General features: G+C 43.3%; 1 protein-coding gene across 4 annotated transcripts in view; it reads right to left on the reverse strand.

Moving 5' to 3' along the window:
- SH3YL1 (SH3 and SYLF domain containing 1) overlaps positions 1 to 18,976 on the reverse strand; it is a 126,151-nt gene that overhangs the window by 71,047 nt on the left and 36,128 nt on the right. The gene's annotated exons all lie outside the window — the stretch shown is intronic.

The raw sequence follows: 18,976 nt of genomic DNA on the forward strand, positions 1-18,976 counted from the left end.
AAATATCATTTAATTGTTATTATTTAAGCTTTAAACCTGCATAATGTGAAGCCTCCTGTCTTGAGATAAAATTGAAGATTTTCGGAAAGACAGGAGGCGAACATTATCCCACCCTAACCCATCCTTTCTATCATGTTTTTTCTGTTTTTACAGCTTATTAGATCCACTGACTGGTTCATCTGCTTCCAGTGTTTTCTGAATTCGGTTCTCAAGTTCAAGATGGCATTGATTTCCTTCACCATAGCTTAAATGTTGATATATTGATTCCAGTTCTTCATTCTCATCTACTTGTATGTTGTTTCCTGATTTGACTCTGGAATTATATATTACCTATATTTTGGGACTTTATTTTACGTTTACTGTTATTCTGTTATCTTCAAAGAAAGAGGAAATATACCAGGAATGACATTGGAAATTCCCTAGACTACGCTCTGATTGGCTGAGCATTATATGGCATACTTGGTTGTACCTATGAAGTTTTTCCATGTTTTTTTTTTATATTATATTTAAAAAACTTTGCTGCTATGAGCACAGTAAAGAAGGTTTTAAGCATATTTGCCTTCTGTCTTTCATAAAATCTATATTTTCTGTCGTCAAAGGGTAGGAAAATCTTCAATTAGGTTAGTTAAAAGGGAAACTAGCCTGCCGCCAAATAAAAGATAAAGGCCGAAATGGACAAAGAATCGGGGACAGGTAAGTATCGTTATAATCAGTGTCACCTGCACTACCTGCTATACCAACAGGTTAGCAGGTGACACTGATGAAAGTTTCCCTTTTAAGGCCTTGATAAGAATTTCTTAAAATTCTTCTTAAAATAAAAATGTGGCCACCCATCTAGCATCTGTCAATCTAATAAGAACTTACATTATACAAGATTATTTGATACATGAATTGAACTTCCGCACTTTACACTCCTTATAAATTAATTTCTATAGTCAACATTTCACACCTAACTAAACATGGACAATGCGTTCTCTGGTGTTATTTTTGGATAAATCTATGGTTTTAGGTTTCATGAGTGATATACAAAAAATGATCTCCTCTGGGATTTATATCCAGCTCTTACATTATTCTATATTGATATTTCTCCCGTGTATTATATAGGATAGGATAAGTGATGAGTACCATACAGATATTTCCATCCAACAACTTCTGTGTTAACATTTGTGGTCAGGGGACAATTCAGCAATAAATGTCAAATTTCTGCTTTGCGGATAGTGACTTAAAAAAAAGTGTATTCCGGTATCAGAAAATTGTATTTAAATAAAACTATCACCCTAGGGTCTTCCCTGTCGGAACCGGAGAAAAGAAAGCTGCATGGCCAGAGCTGTCACCAGGGCTATGCAGTGTTCCAATCCTCTTATAAGGGGCACGTGCCCCGAATCTTAATGCCTAGTGATGCCACTGCTCTCACCCCAAGATATATAACCTTCTAATATAGGGTTATCAAAAGTTGCAATGGCTTCAGCATGCTATTGCATGATTCACGAAGTTGTGTATTCCTCTCATTGTTAGTGTGGTGTTGTCTCCAGCTCCCCAGCTCCTCCTTATACCTCAAGCGGTCTCACTAGGTTTGTCTGGATCTAGTCTCTCAAATCTAGCCCCGTCCCCTGAGTTATGTCATCACCTCTGACCAGACTCTCAAGCCTATATCACCATCTTCCTGTGTTATATACTTGCATGTGTTTCATTGGAAATTTAGGGAGAATGAGGTATGGTTACAGCCTGATGCCTAGTGCCGAACAATGCCCCAGGCAATGTCCTCCATTGTGATCCTGTACACTTTAGCTATCGGGGAAATGGAGGGCAGCCAGCAGCTCATTGGATGCCTGCAGCAAGATGCTGCTGGCTATTGGTTATGGCTGCACTGGGGGGGCTGCATGCAGCTCACAGTGAAGGCCTGCGTGAGCAATAGGATGACATGTGAGTACCAGGAGGCAGAACGGGGCACATTAAACGGTTATCCGGTGGCTGCTGAAGCAGTCAGCGCTGCCGGATAGCCGTTTTTGCAATGGCCCCGACAAACAGCAGCACTGTGTTGATGCTGCATTCAATATACGATGGCCTCTGAGAGGCCATTGTACAGTACAGACCAAAAGTTTGGATACACCCTCTCAGTCAGAGTTTTCTTTATTTTCATGACTATGAAAATTGTAGATTCACATTGAAGGCATCAAAACTATGAATTAACACATGTGGAATTATATACATAACAAAAAAGTGTGAAACAACTGAAAATATGTCATATTCTAGGTTCTTCACAGTAGCCACCTTTTGCTTTGCACCCTCTTGGCATTCTCTTGTTGAGCTTCAAGATGTAGTCACCTGAAATGGTTTTTACTTCACAGGTGTGCTGGTGTGGAGGAGGAGGTGTGATGGTGTGTGGGGGGGGGGCTTTGCTGGTGACACTGTTGGGGATTTATTCAAAATTGAAGGCATACTGAACCAGCATGGCTACCACAGCATCTTGCAGCGGCTGCTATTCCATCCGGTTTGCGTTTAGTTGGACCATCATTTATTTTTCAACAGGACAATGACCCCAAACACCTCCAGGCTGTGTAAGGGCTATTTGACCAAGGAGAGTGATGGGGTGCTGCGCCAGATGACCTGGCCTCCACAGTCACCGGACCTTTACCCAATCGAGATGGTTTGGGGTGAGCTGGACCGCAGAGTGAAGGCAAAAGGACCAACGAGTGCTAAGCATCTCTGGGAACTCCTTCAAGACTGTTAGAAAACCATTTCAGGTGACTACAGCTCATCAAGAGAATGCCAAGAGTGTGCAAAGCAGTAATCAAAGCAAAAGGTGGCTATAACCTAGAATATGACATATTTTCAATTGTTTCACACTTTTTTGTTATTTATATAATTCCACATGTGTTAATTCATAGTTTTGATGCCTTCAATGTGAATCTACAATTATCATAGTCATGAAAATAAAGAAAACTCTGAATGAGAAGGTGTGTCCAAACTTTTGGTCTGTACTGTATGTTGAAATGATCGTATGTCAGGGGATCACTGTAATCATTAATCACAGCCGTAGTCTCCAGGTATCTTGGCCCACTCATCGCACCTCTCCGCTCCCCTGCCTGGCACTTTACTCCGCTGTGAAGTGAAGTTCTCTTCACATCACAGATTCGTATATGCCACAGAGTTGTGATTGACTGGTACCATCCAGCCAACCACAACTCTCAGCGCCAAATATAAATCAGTGATGTGAAGAGAACTTCACATTGCAGCGGAATACAGTTCAAAGCAGGGATTGCAGAGAAGTGCGCCATGCCACCCGCTTCTACAGATTATAAAAGGATGATCGCAACAGGTGTAAGGAGTTACACCCGCTGCGATCTTTCTCTTAGTGCAGGTACTACTGCTCCCAGCATGAAACAGTCTGTTCCATATGTGTAGTATTAGTACCTAAATAATGTCGGAAATATACAGAATAAAGTTGAAAGCAGTAAAAATCACACACATTTTATAAAACACAATATTAAAATACATGAATAAGTTTCACAAAATGTATTAAAAAAAATATATATTTTTTTTTACAATAACATGGCCCCTTTGTACATTTTTAATATTGCCGGCTACATCTTTATGTCCCATATAAAAATTTATAAAAATGTTGTTATAAAAAAATATAAATTTTGTTCCCTACGTTTTTTTCCATCCATTCCCTACTGTATTTCTTTTTCTTTTTTTTTTTTTAATGGTAACCTATGAAATTTAATAAAAAAAAAAAAAAAGCTAACTTTTTTGGATCGCTAAAGTAAACGTCAATGTTTAATGTTAAACGGCAATGTTAAAGACAAAGGATAGGGGATAAGATGTCAGATCACTGCGGTGCCACTGCTGGGGAGCCCTGGGATCGCCGCTGCGGCACCCCGCCATCATTACAGCACAGAGCGAGTTCGCTCTGTGCGTAAGGACGGGCGATACAGGGGACGGAGCAGCGTGACGTCATGGCTCCGCCCCTCGTGACATCACGGCCCGTCCCCTTAATGCAAGTCTATGGCAGGGGGCGTGACGACCGCCGCGCCCCCTCCCATAGACTTGTATTGAAAGGGGCGGGCCGTGACGTCACGAGGGGCGGAGCTGTGACGTAACGATGCTCCGGCCCCTGTATTGCGCGTCATTACGTGCAGGGCGAACTCGCTCTGTGCTGTAAGGATAGCGCAGTGCCGTAGCAAAGTCCCGTTCTCAATTCGGTTATCTGCGCGCAGGAGGTGGGGCCCCGATGGCTGTCCGCCCCCTGCTTCTTTCTGCCTCCTGAAACAATTTGCCTCTATTAGTATATTCATATTCTGCGCTGCGCTCTGAGGCACGAGACAAGGGCAGTTAGTTTACAAACAGCTCTCACGTCCTAGTGACGCAAGTCGCATGAGCGTTGCGCTCCGAGGCCGGAGCGCATGCGCTCTGGCACAGTAGTAGAGCACTCCGGTAAAAAGAGTTCTCATGTCACTAGGACATGAAAGCTGTTTGTAAACTAACTGCATTTGCGCTCCTGCCTCAGAGCACAGCACAGAAAATAAATATACTAATAGGTCAAATTGTTTCAGGAGGCAGATAGAAGCAATGGGCGGACAGCCATCGGGGGCCCCGCCTCCTGCGCGCAGGTAACTGAATTGAGAACGGACTTTCGTCGGGCAATATCACAGGAGCCACTGGATGGAATTTGGTAAGTGACACCTCTTTGCACTCCTGGTCACCCACACTATAACCCTGTGTATTTGGTTTAGTGTGGGTGATCAGGGAGCCATATCTCTAAGAGCCATAACATATCTCTAAGAGCCATAGAGCATGGTCGCGGTAGTACAGTGGTCCCTCAAGTTACAATATTAATTGGTTCCAGGACGACCATTGTAAGTTGAAACCATTGTATGTTGAGACCAGAACTCTATGGAAACCTGGTAATTGGTTCTGAAGCCACCAAAATGTCATCCAAAAATAGGAAAAAGTGAGGATGAAAAAAACAAGTAAATAACTAATATAGATAAAGCAAATCCTTACATATAAAAGTAAGAAAAAGCTGCTGGGAACTGTAATCACTGTCTAGGTCAGTGTTTCCCAAGCAGGGAGCCTCCAGCTGTTGCAAAACTACAACTCCCAGCATGCCCGGACAGCCAAAGGCTGTCCGGGCATGCTGGGAGTTGTAGTTTTGCAAAAACTGGGGCCACCCTGCTTGGGAAACACTGGTCTATGTAGAGGACAGGAGCTTCTTCAGGATCCTGTACAGTACATGCAATGTCCCAAAAAAGTAAAGGAGTTGCCCTCACCTGGTGTCCAAAGGAACAGCTAACCCTGATACAGGTAAAGAGTACAGAACATGTAATACCAGACACCAGGCAGTGCATGCACTTCAGTAATACAGGGGTATTACCAGTGAATGCCCATTTTGATTGGTCGGTTCTTCCAGCCATTGACACGTTTCACAGATCTGGACTGTAGGTAGCATTGTATGTTGAGTCTGGTTTCAACTTACGATGCTCCAGAAAAGACAAATTGTATGTTGAATCTATTGTATGTTGAGGCCATTGTAAGTTGAGGGATCACTGTATAGACATCAGGAAGCACTTTGCAAGGCGAATATAGTGTATTTTGTTACTTTATACCCAAAGCTGGTCATTTTCATTTTGTCGGAAAACCCCTTTACAGGGGTACTCCTGTGGAAAACTTTTTTTTTTTTTTTAAATCAACTGATGCCAGAAAGTTAAACAGATTTGTAAATCACTTCTATTAAAAAAATCTTAATCCTTCCAGTACTTATCAGCAGCTGTATACTAAAGAGAAATCTAAAAAAATAAATGAATTTCCTCTGATGTCATGACCACAGTGCTCTCTGCTGACCTCTGCTGTCCATTTTAGGAACTGTCCAGAGCAGGAGAAAATCCCTATAGCAAACATATGCTTCTCTGGACATTTCCTAAAATGGACAGCAGAGGTCAGCAGAGAGCACTGTGGTCAGGACATCAGAGGAAATGCATTTCTTTTTTGGATTTCTCTTTAGTATACAGCCCCTAAAAAGTACTGGAAGGATTAAAGGGTACCTCTCATCAAAAAAAAAAAAAAAACTTTGATATATTATAGACTAATGTATGCAGAATAACTTTACAATTGCATGCTATTAAAAAATATGCTTCTTTCTATTTAATTTTCCCCTTTGAAGAAATGACCACTAGGGGTCTCCCTACCAGTCCTGGCAGAAAGCATTTCAGACTCATGCTGGAGTCCTAAACACTACGAGCTGACAGTCTGCTTTGTTCACAAAGGAGAACACTCAGAGCTGCCAGCCTGCTTTGTTCACAGCCTGTTTGGCTGTGAACAAAGCAGGCTGGCAGCTCTGAGTGTTTAGGACTCCAGCATGAGTCAGAAATGCTTGCTGACAGGACTGATCGGGAAAAATACAATAGAAAGAAGCATATTTTTCATTAACATGCTATTGGAAAGTTATTCAACATTCATTCATCTAAAATATATCAAAAGTTTATTTGATGAGAGGTACCCTTTAAGATTTTTTAATAGAAATGATTAGCAAATCTGTTTACCTTTCTGGCACCAGTTGATTTAAAAAAAAAAAAAAAAGTTTTCCATGGGAGTACCCCTTTAAACCTCATCGCAAAAGGGAATTGTGAAAATAAAGTGATTATTTGGCTTTTATTTTACTTATCTACACCTCAACTAGCTACTTCTGTAGAGATCAGCAGGTAATAACAGGGACGCTGTAGGTAGTAATTTTTAGGAAGCGGTTACGCCAGATAGTAAAGTGATGACTGACAGCCCCAGGACGATGCTCACGAAGAATTGCGTGCGGTCACTTATGGACAATTGGAAAATGTTTGGTCCCCCAGTGTACGATAGCAGATGTCTATGACCGGATCCTCAGCCAGGAGCCTGTCTGCTGTACGATCGGAATGATTTTCTCTAATCATCCCCTCCTGGATATCCACTATAATATTAGAGGCTCGTGAGATAGATATCAAAAGACCAACTAACTTCATTACCGGGACATTCTCATTATTACCCATTTATAGGGAACCTGAGTAAATTAAGAAACATTGTTATTAGAAACATGTCTGCATCTGGGGCCTGTATTTATAATCAATAGGCATTATATTCCATAGAGTAGTATTGGGCATGTACATTTTATGTCTTGCTGCTTTTTTATCATTGTTAGGCTCCGGCTACATCACGTTCAAGGGAATGGGAGAAAGAAAATGACCTATTGTTGACCCCTTAAAGGGGTTATCCAGGAAAAAACATTTTTTTTTAATATATCAACTGGCTCCAGAAAGTTAAACAGATTTGTAAATTACTTCTATTGAAAAATCTTAATCCTTTCAGTACTTATGAGCTTCTGAAGTTAAGGTTGTTCTTTTCTGTCTAAGTGCTCTCTGATGACACCTGTCTCGGCAAACGCCCAGTTTAGAAGCAAATCCCCATAGCAAACCTCTTCTAAACTGGGCGTTTGCCGAGACAGGTGTCATCAGAGAGCACTTAGACAGAAAAGAACAACCTTAACTTCAGAAGCTCATAAGTACTGAAAGGATTAAGATTTTTTAATAGAAGTAATTTACAAATCTGTTTAACTTTCTGGAGCCAGTTGAGATATATGTATATTATATATATATATATATATATATATATATATATATATATATATATATATATATATATATATATAAAAATAAATAAAAGTTTTTGCCTGGAATACCCCTTTAAGGACACAGCTAATTATAATTTTTACATTTTAGTTTTTTCCTCCTCACCTTTTAAAGGGGTACTCCATCCCTAGTCCGGAAGCGCTGGAGGGTCTGGGTCCCCTCCACCGGAAGTTCGTGATGTCACGACTCCGCCCCCATGTGACATCACGCCCTGTCCCCTCAATGCAAGTTTATGGGAGGGGGCGTGACGGCCGTCACGCCCCCTCCCATAGACTTGCATTGAGGGGACGGGACGGGACGTCACACGGGGGCGGAGTCGTGACAGCACAAACTTCCGTGGACGGGACCAAGACCCTCCAGCGCTTCCAGACAAGAAACAGGTGGGTGCTGCATGCTATATTGCGGGGGGTCCCCAGGGGCGGGACCCCCGCGATCAGACATCTTATCCCCTATCCTTTGGATAGGGGATAAGATGTCTAGGGGTGGAGTAACCCTTTAAGAGCCATATCTCTTATTTTTCCATCCACAGACCCATATAGGAGCTTGTATTTTGCGCCATCAATTGCACTTTGTAATGATCGAATGATTACTTTCATTGTACCATAAAATATACGGAAAAAACAAAAAAAAAAATATTATATATATATGTAGGGGAGGAAGAATTGAAAAAAAAATGAGCAATTTTGCAACTTTTTTTGGGGGGGAGGGGGGGTGGGGTTTACTTTTACACAGTGCACATTATGGTAAAATTGACACAATTGGCCTAATTACCTAAAGCTTTTCCGAGTAGATTTTACAGGGTTTTTTTGTGTCGCATTTGTCGTGCGCCAGAATTTTTGTTTGAAATTTTCTGCATTTACGCCATTCACCGTGCAGCATCAGGAACATCCTAATTTAATAGTTCAAACAATTTCACACACATCTATACCAAATAGGTTTATTTTTTTTAGAAATTTTTTTATTCGAAAAACTGGATAAATTGGGTGATTTGAATTTTTATTAAAGGAATGGGGGGGGGGGGATTTTTTCATATTCTTAAAAACTTTTTCTTACCACATTTTTTGCACCCCCCCCCCCCCCTAGGGGCCTATTATAGGCCATCAGTATATGGCTTACATAGATCATTGTAATACTATTGCATTACATTGATCTGTATTTTCAGCCCTCAATTGCTAAGGGCTGCCTAAGGCAGCCTTAAAGGGGTACTCCAGCCCCAAGGGGGATAGGGGATAAGATGTCTGATAGAGGGGGTCCCGCCAAGGGGGTGGAGTCGTGACGTCACGATACTCCGGCTTCGCGGTCATGAGGCTTCAGACACGGAGCGATCATCGTTTCGTGCAGCTGAGACAGGTGGGAGCTGCATGAAAGATTGCGGGATCCCCAGCGGCGTGACCCCCGCGATCAGACATCTCATCCCCTAATCACTTGGATAGGGGATAAGATGTTTTAGGGTCGGAGTAACCCTTTAAGCAATAGTCGATCCACTGAGCACCAGGAATAACGGGCAAATCCCAGTTTTATCCCAGGAACCCACCTGTAACCCACAATTACACTGTGGAGCTGCAGATAGGTCCTCTAGACCCCAGGGATGACCGGCATTTAACCATTTAAATGACAGACATCGGAGCCAGCCCGATGTCCGTCAATACCGGCAGATGTCAGCAGCTGATAGCAGGGCCTGCACCATATTCCACTCACCCGACCCATGAAGTACCGGTATGTCATAGGTCGGGAAGGGGTTAATAGTTCAGACAATGCCACAAACGGTGATCCCAAAATATGTGATTTATGTTTTTGTAAAACTAGGAAAGGGGGATTTAATTTTTCATTAGGGGAGGGGTTTTTACATACTTTTTTTTACACTTTTTAAGACTGATTGAATTGAATTCACTGTACAATGCTAAACTTTTGCATAGCATTGTACAGAAAGATTGGCGCTCCACTGATTTCAGCCTTGTTCTGCCAGGCTAATCCCCTGGAGCAACAATCTGGCCTGAAAAAGGAGGGTAAGTGACCTTCTCAGCCATTTAACTCATCGGACCCCCACAATCTCACTGTGGGGGTCCGATTAGCAACCTGAACCCATCGGCACCTGTTGGTAAGTCTTTAGATTCTGTAATTGCCATAGATCATGGTATCTAAAAGGTTAATAGTGGACATTAGAATGATTGCTGAGGTTAACCATTAACCCCGGGACCCGCAGTATATGAAGCGAGCGCAGCGCCAGTGCTTGCTTCATAAGCGGTAAACCGTCACAAAGTACACGTATGTTGCTGTGTGCTAAGCACCAGTTTGTAAGAATATTTGGTGCCTCTTTTCCATTTTACTATTTCTATTCTAAAACAATCCTGAAATCTTGCAGTTTTTAGTCTGGCCACTAGGCCTAAAATTAAGCTGAGACTTCCTGTTCTGTCTGTGATAAGGAGGAGGCTGCTGGAAAGTGATCTGTGCAGAAAAAAGGTGACACCAGTAGATAGAAAAGACAACAGGAGCTCAGCCTCCCACCATCACTACTGCAATTGGAGGGGGCAAAAGAGACCACTGGAGCTGGAGTGGGAGCTCACAGGCTATTATATGTTATTTCAGCACATATGTGGGTGTCTAGGATTTAAAAAAATTCTGGACAAACCCTTCAAATTAAATGGCACTGAACAGCATATAACTTCATGACAATCACCGAACATTGATGAGTGAAATTCCTGCTGAGATCTGCAGACAGGCTTCAGTCTAGTGTCAGCACTTACTCTTCTGTGCTCCGGGTATATCCTTTTTCTTTATAATGTACGTTACAGCAATGGACGGTCGTGTCATTACATTTCATTACTTCACTATGTCCTCTGCCTTGTCACAGAGAGAACTACAATTCATTATCATTTAGAGAAAAAATGTACAGCCTGGAGATTTCCTCGCTTTCTGACCCATCGGATCACTGGTATATAGATATCTCTATATAATCAACCATGTGGTCCTCAAAGTTATATAAAAGTGCAACCAGATGTGCGAGGAAGAAACATTTCAACATACCAAAAAGTCATATGCACGGATCCCCAAGTGTGACAAATGCCAATATGCTGGGCAGATCCTCCAGCAATGCGCAGATCAGGGATTCATAGAATGATTTCTGCAACCAGAAAGGGTCAGTCAGAAGGAGCAACAGCTTTAACCCTGGTGAGGACTCAGGGAAATAAAAGCTTTGCATTAAATTTTTGCATTTAAAAAGGGGTACTCCGGTGGAAAAAAATGGTTATAAAAATCAACTGGTTAAAGGGGTATTCCAGGAAAAAACTGTTTTTTATATATCAACTGGCTCCAGAAAGTTAAACAGATTTGTAAAATTACTTCTATTAAAAAAATCTTAATCCTTTCAGTACTTATGAGCTGCTGAAGTTAAGGTTGTTCTTTTCTGTCTAAGAGCTCTCTGATGACACGTGTCTCGGGAACCGTCCAGTTTAGAAGCAAATTCCCATAGCAAACCTCTTCTAAACTGGGCGGTTCCCGAGACACGTGTCATCCGAGAGCACTTAGACAGAAAAGAACAACTCAACTTCAGCAGCTCATAAGTACTGAAAGGGTTAAGATTTTTAAATAGAAGTAATTTACAAATCTGCTTAACTTTCTGGAGCCAGTTGATATATAAAAAAAAAGTTTTTTCCTGGAATACCCCTTTTAAACAGATTTGTAAATTGCTTCTAATTAAAAATCATAATCTTTCCAGTACAGTGACCCCCCGACCTACGATGGCCCCGACATACGATCATTTCAACATACGATGGCCTCTCAGAGGCAGCATCAACATACGAGGCTTTTGTATGTCGGGGCCATCGCATAAACGGCTATCCGGCAGCGCAGACTGCTTCAGCTGCCACCGGATAGCCATTACGGTGCCCCGTGTGCTCCGCTGACGATCACTTACCTGTCCTCGGGGCTCCGGCGCGTCCTCTTCGGGATCCCCTGCATCGTCGGCACTCTCCAACGTCGTCATCACGTCGCTGCTCATGCCGTCCCGTCATCCCATAGGATGCGTCATCCAATAGGTAGCGACGTGATGGTGGCGACGGAGAGCGAGGATGCCGGGGAAGCAGAGGCCTTGCCGGAGCGTCAGGGACACCCCGGGGGCGCGGCAACAGCGATGGACGGCGACATTCCGGGCAGCGGTGACGAGTGGTGATGGTCCGGAGCGGCGGGGACACGTGAGTATAACTTCCAATACCAGTGGTCTTCCACCTGCGGACCTCCAGATGTGGGAAAACTACAACTCCCAGCATGCCCGGACAGCCTGTACTTATTAGCTGCTGAATACTACAGTGGAAATTCTCCTCTTTTTGAAACACAGAGCTCTCTGCTGACATCATGACCACAGTGCTCTCTGCTGACATCTCTGTCAATTTTAGGAACTGTCTAGAACAGCATATGTTTGCTATGGAGATTTCCTTTTACTCTCGACAGTTCCTAAAATGGACAGAGATGTCAGCAGAGAGCACTGTGCTCATGATGTCAGCAGACAGCTCTGTGTTTCAAACGGAAAATAATTTCCACTGTAGTATTCAGCAGCTAATAAGTACAGGAAGGATTAAGATTTCTTAATAGAAGTGATTTACAAATCTGTTTAACTTTCTGGCACCAGTTGATTTAAAAAAAAAAAAAAGTTTTTCACCGGAGTAACCCTTTAACAGCTGTCAGCGAAGATTGATCCATGTCGGCTACTAATGGCAGCCATAGATTCCACTAGGTATAGAGCGGGGGAGGGTGTACGGAGGAATAAAAAAAAAAAAACTGCATTCCTGCAATTTTTTGGGATGCATTCATCTCTACACACTGCACACTATGGTTAAAATGTTGTTACCTTTATTCTGTAGGTGAACAATACTAAATGTATAAAGGTTTTGTTTTTATTTCAGTACTTTCAAATTATTTTTAAGGAAATGAGTACGCTTAAAATTGCCCTCTTCTGACTGCTAATAAGAAGGTGTCTGAATTAAAACAGGTTAAATGGGCACTGCCAAGATATCAAAAAATAATAATAATGATATGTTGTACATCTTGGCAAAACAATAGTTTTTCTAATACACTTCTTTAAAAAATATTTAAAAAAATCACATTTTATTAAAGAAAACGGCCTTTCAAAATCCCATCAATAGAGGTCCCCATACCTCCTGGGATACTAATGAGTCCCCCAGCAGCATGAGCGTGTCCAAGGGTCATGGACACGAGATGGCTGATGGACAAGGCTGCAGGAGGAATACAGTAACACAGAGTTTTACCAATCATGTGCCGTCAGCTGTTGCAAAACTACAACTCCAAGAATGCCTGGACATTCAAAGGATGTATGGGCATGCTGGGAGTTATAGTTTTTCAAAAGCTGTAGGCACAGCTGAAGACAACACTGCTGTTCTGTACCTCCAACTAATCCAAAACTACTAACTGACTAAGTCCCAGCATTACAGGACTGCCTGAGGATGATACACATGAATGGCAGGAAGATTTAAGTTATACACTCACCATATTGTCTTTGGTGGTAGAGTACAGGCAATCTCCAATAATCATTGTATGTGTGTGTGTGTGTGTGTACACAGCATAAAACCAGAGAGGAAAGGGGTACAAAGCAGGGCTGCCAGGCTCCTGAGAGCAGTGAGTCAGCAGAGTGATTGAGGGGAGGAGTCACAGTGCAGGCAAGAGAGGGAAACGCCTCCTCCCTTTGACAAGATGGAAAAGAGATTAAGCAGCTGTAATATGTTATTTTTAAATGAAATATGGGTGATCGAGACATAAAAATCACATGTACATGATCAGGATTAGTAACATAAGATTTACCGGTATTTAATTTTTTTTTATGTGCTTGAAAGTTTGTCAACTTTTAAGAATTGTCTATATTTCTGCATAGATTTGACCTAAAACTTCATATCATTTTAGCACAAGTCCTAGAAGTAGGTAAAGAGGACCAAATCGAGCAAATAAGTCAAAAATATTAAACATTCACCGAGGAAAATTAATTAAAGGGGTACTCTGCTGCTAAACTGTTCCGAACGCTGAAGCCGGGAGCTCGTGACATCATAGCCTGCCCCCTCATGATGTCATACCCCGCCCCCTCGATGCCAGTCTATGGGAGGGGGCGTGACAGCATTGAGGGGGTGGGGTGTGACGTTATGAGGGGGCAGTGCTATGACGTCACGAGCTCCCGGCTCCAGCGTTCGGAACAGTTTGTTCCAAACGCTGAGCAGCAGAGTACCCCTTTAAATAGCACATAAATGTAAGAAGCAAAAGTATATGAACCTTTCAGATTAAAAGACAAACTGAAGTTGAAATTAGTCTCCGGTGTTTTCCCATCTATGGGATGATTTGTCAGGTATTAATCGGTGACCTGCTTTATTTAAAAGAACAAGGATCTATTAAAGTCCGATCTTCACAACACATGTTTATGGAAGTGTTTCCAGACACGAACAAGATGAAATTTCTCCGAAGAGTTGTTGATGCGCATCAGAAAAGGTTACAAAACCATCTGTAAAGAGTTTGGCCTTCACCAATCTACAGTTAGACAGATTGGGGGAGATTTAGCAAGCTGTTCCCGTCATAATTTTTTTTTTTGACTGTAAAAAGGCACAATTTTGCACAAATTTGGGATTTTGCACAATTGTTTTGCACCTTTTTGAAATAGACGTTTTTGCAAAAACTGGCTGTGCAGTTGCCCGTGCAGTTGCCCATGCAGTGGACAGTATTTATTAACTGCGCCTTTGTTCAAAAGGCACAAAATTTTTGCGTTAACGTTAGAAAAAAAGCACTCATTTAGAAAGGATTCCTCTTTTAGAATAGAGTAATCCAAATTAGCACAACTAAGCACCAAGCAGGGTTGGGTGACAGAACTGTTGTTTGAAAAAGAGCAATACATTATAATGAGGAGCAATATATTTGGACAGATACCGTATATACTCGAGTATAAGCCGATTTTTTGTGCTGAAAATGCCCCCCCCCCCCCCCCCCCCCCTCGGCTTATACTCGAGTGAACTCTCCACCTATCAATCCCTTTCAGTGGTCTTCAATCTGCGGACATCCAGATGTTGCAAAACTACAACTCCCAGCATGCCCGGACAGCCATCGGCTGTCCGGGCATGCTGGGAGTTGTAGTTTTGAAACATCTGGAGGGCCGCAGGGTGAAGACCACTGCGGCCTTCGTCATCATCCAGACCCCCCTTTAGTTTTCTACCCACCTCTCCTCGGTGGGAAGGAAGGGTGAGCTGGTCCGGGCCATCTATGCTGCAGGGACCATCCGGTGGGGAGGGTTAGTCGTTCCAGGCTGTCTATCTTCACCCGGAGGCCCTCTTCTCCGCTCCGGGCCAGTCCTGGACTAGTGACGTTGCCTTGACGACGACGCACAGGGACGTCCGTGCGCAGCAGACGTCCGTGATGTCCCTGCGCATGAACATCCCTGTGCGTCGTCGTCAAGGCAATGTTACTAGTCCGGGGCTGGCCCGGAGCGGAGAAGAGGGCCTCCCGGTGAAGATAGACAGCCCAGAATGACTAACCCTCCCCACCGGATGGTCCCTGCAGCACAGATGGCCCGGACCAGCTCACCCTTCCTTCCCACCGAGGGCAGGCAAGTAGAAAGCTAAATGGGGGTCTGGATGATGACGAAGGCCGCAGTGGTCTTCAACCTGCGGACCTCCAGATGTTTCAAAACTACAAATCCTAGAATGCCGAAACCGCCGATGGCTGTCCGGGCACGCTGGGAGTTGTAGTTTTGCAACATCTGGAGGTCCGCAGGTTGAAGACCACTGAAGAAGGGATTGACAGGCAGTGATGGTGAAGGGGGGGGGGATGATGACGGGGGGGGGGGTGATGATGAGGGGGGATGATGGCAGGGGTGTTAATGGCAGGGGTGTTAATGGCAGGGGTGTTAATGGCAGGGGTGTTAATGGCAGGGGTTTGGATGATGACAGGGGGGATGATGACATTGGGGGATGATGTATTTCCCACCCTAGGCTTATACTCGAGTCAATAACTTTTTTTTTTTTTCCTGGGTTTTTGGGGTGAAATTAGGGGCCTCGGCTTATATTCGGGTCAGCTTATACTCGAGTACATACAATTTGGACATGCCAGACAAGCTAGTGGTCAACCACGGTTTTAGGTCCGGTTGTAAAAGCGCATACGGCGCAAAAATGAGCCGACCGGACCGAACGTTTCACTCCGGTCGGCTCATTGAAGTGAATGGCATACGGGAGCGCATACGGTTACATACGGGAGCGCGAGCTTTTAGCTCCCTCCTGCCGTATGCGCTCCCGTATGGGACAAAACGTAGTGTGAACCCACCCTAAGAGAAAGGAGTTGTGGGAGATTAGCTCCATAGAACCAGTCAAACAGCAGCAAACTAGCAGTCAGAGGGTGCATGGCTGACCCTTGCAGCACGCACACGGCTCAGTGGAATACCCCTTTAAACTCTCAGTGGTACAGGTTCCTCACAGTCTCACTTGCAGACTGACACTCACCTTGTTCTAAAGCCCAGTGAGAAGCTGCCTTGAGCACTTGAGTTGACATGGGCTAGTCTTTAAATCTGGAATGGCCCAGGAATGGTATGAAAGGACTCACGACTAAACCTGCCTTTCATCCCATAATAATCCAGGTCCAAAAACAGGTCTTAACAAAAGGGAAATGTGGCGATCCACGACCGCCATTCCTGTCCCTGCCTAATCAATGAGGCAGCAGAGAGGGGAAGTGTGTTAAAAGGGGTACTCCGGTGCTGAGCGTTCGGAACAAATAGTTCTGAAAGCTTAGAGCTGGCGTCGGGGCTCGTAAATTCACAGGGGGCGGTGTCGTGATGTCATGAGCCCCGACGCCGGCTCTAAGCTTTCAGAACTATTTGTTCCAAATGCTCAGCACCAGAGTACCCCTTTAAAAAGGACGTCAGACAATGTAGTCTGGGCTCTCCCTTAGACAGAAGTGGTTGTTAGAGGGGGAAACACCATGTCCATTGCCAGGCGGGCACAGCAAGGGCTGCGACGGACACAAGTGTGGACTCTCTAAGTGAGAGCAGTTGCTCTGGTAACATACAGCAGGTGGCTGTGTGAATGGGACTTTATGTTTAAACACTTAACCCCTTAAGGACTCAGCGTTTTTCCTTTTTTGCATTTTAATTTTTTACTCATCACCTTCTAAAAATCATAAACATTTAAATTTTGCAAATAAATTTCCATATTATGGCTTATTTTTTGCGCCACCAATTCTACTTTGCAGTGAAATTAGTCATTTTACAAAAAAAATTCACGGCAAAAACAGAACAAAAATTCATTGTGCGACAAAATTGAAGAAAAAATTTCATTTTGTGATTTTGGGGGCATCCGTTTCTACACAGTAAATTTTTCGGTAAAAATGACACCTTATCTTTATTCTGTAGGTCCATACGGTTAAAATGATCCCCTACTTATATAGGTTTGATTTTGTCGTACTTCTGAAAAAAAAAAATCAGAACTACATGCAGTAAAATGTATACGTTAAAAATTCTCATCTTCTGATCCCTATAACTTTTTATTTTTCCGCCTACGGGCCATTTTGAGGGCTAATTTTTTGCGCCGTAATCTGAAGTTTTTATCGGTACCATTTTTGTATTGATCGGACTTGTTAATCACTTTTTATTCATTTTTTAATGGTATAAAAAGTGACCAAAAATGCGCTTTTTTTGACTTTGGAATTTTTTTGCGCGTACGCCATTGATCGTGCGGTTTAATTAACAATATATTTTTATAGTTCTGAAATTTTCACACGCGGCGATACCACATATGTTTATTTTTATTTACACAGTTTTTTTTTTTTTTTTTTATGGGAAAAAGGGGATGATTCAAACTTTTATTAGGGAAGGGGTTAAATGACCTTTGTTAACTTTTTTTTCACTTTTTTTTTTGCAGTGTTATAGCTCCCATAGGGACCTATAACACTGCACACACTGATCTTTTACACTGATCCCTGCAAAGCCATAGCTTTGCATGGATCAGTGTTATAGGGGGTTGATTGCTCAAGCTTGTAGCACAGGCTTGGAGTAATCAAACGCCAATCGGATGCGATGGAGCAAGGTAAGGGGGTCTCCGCTCGCGTTTTGGGTCCTGTGGGTTTCCAATCCCAATCCAGGGCTCTACTATGTAGTAAAGCTAAATGACAAGCAATATGGCTGTCAACATGTATGTTATCCAGCATTTTCCATACTTACTACTGAGGTGACACACTGTAACAAACCTCCTCCTCATGTAATCTCCTTACTACTAGGGTGACACACTAACAAACCTCCTCCTCATGTAATCTCCTTACTACTGGGGTGACACACTGTAACAAACCTCCTCCTCATGTAATCTCCTTAATACTGGGGTAACACAATGTAACAAACCTCTTCCTATGTAATCTTCTTACTACTGGGGTGACACACTGTAACAAACCTCCTCCTCATGTAATCTTACTACTGGGATCACACACTGATAACACACAGTAACACCCCCTTCCTCATGCCATCTCCTTACTACTGGGCTGGCACACTAACAAACCTCCTCCTCATGACATCTTTTTACTACTGATGTGCACATTGTAACAAAACCCCTCCCCTTGCCATCTCCTTACTACTGAGCTGGCACACTGTAACAAACCCCCTCCCCATCTCATTACTACTGGGGTACATGTTGCTGTATGAGGGTGTTGATGCTGTCACACTTCTGCTCCTTCTCCTCTATGCTATGGACAGAGGTCTGCACTGAAGAGCTGCATAGGGGGTGTGAGGGGGTGTGGCCTCCTCTCAGCCAATCACAGCAGCTCACACACTGCCTGCTCTCCCCAGCTCTCTGTGTTCGGAGATCCTCATACATGGAGTGCACACAGGCTTATAAAGCCCCCGCTTTCACTTCCTGTATTCCGTCTGAGACGCTGCTGTTGCCACAGTCAGAAAGACCATAGTAACAGGTGGGGGACATTTTATGAGGAACTCTAGTTAGGCAGACTAGATGGGCCAAATGGTTCTTATCTGCCAACACATTCTATGATTCTCTCCTCTCCTAGCACAGGCGGCACATGTGCGGTGAGTGTGCCAAGTTTGGTATTGGCTTCGCTCGCTCACTATGCCTGTGCTGCAATATGTGACAATGGTGATCTCTGTTGGCTTTAGACAGGGCTTATTGCTGGAGCCTGAGTCCTGTCTGCCAATCATTGAGCGAGAGGACAGAGAATAAGAGAAAAAGAGGCACTGCAGCAGACCATGGGCCTGGGGAAAGGTACGATTCCCTGATTTTTATTACAGTGTATGTAACCATTTTAGGCGTGTATGTAACCATTTTTCTGATTTGCTTTAAAAGGGG

The sequence above is a fragment of the Hyla sarda genome, chromosome 3 (genome assembly GCF_029499605.1).
Source record: "Hyla sarda isolate aHylSar1 chromosome 3, aHylSar1.hap1, whole genome shotgun sequence".
NCBI classification, from domain to species: Eukaryota; Metazoa; Chordata; class Amphibia; order Anura; family Hylidae; genus Hyla; species Hyla sarda.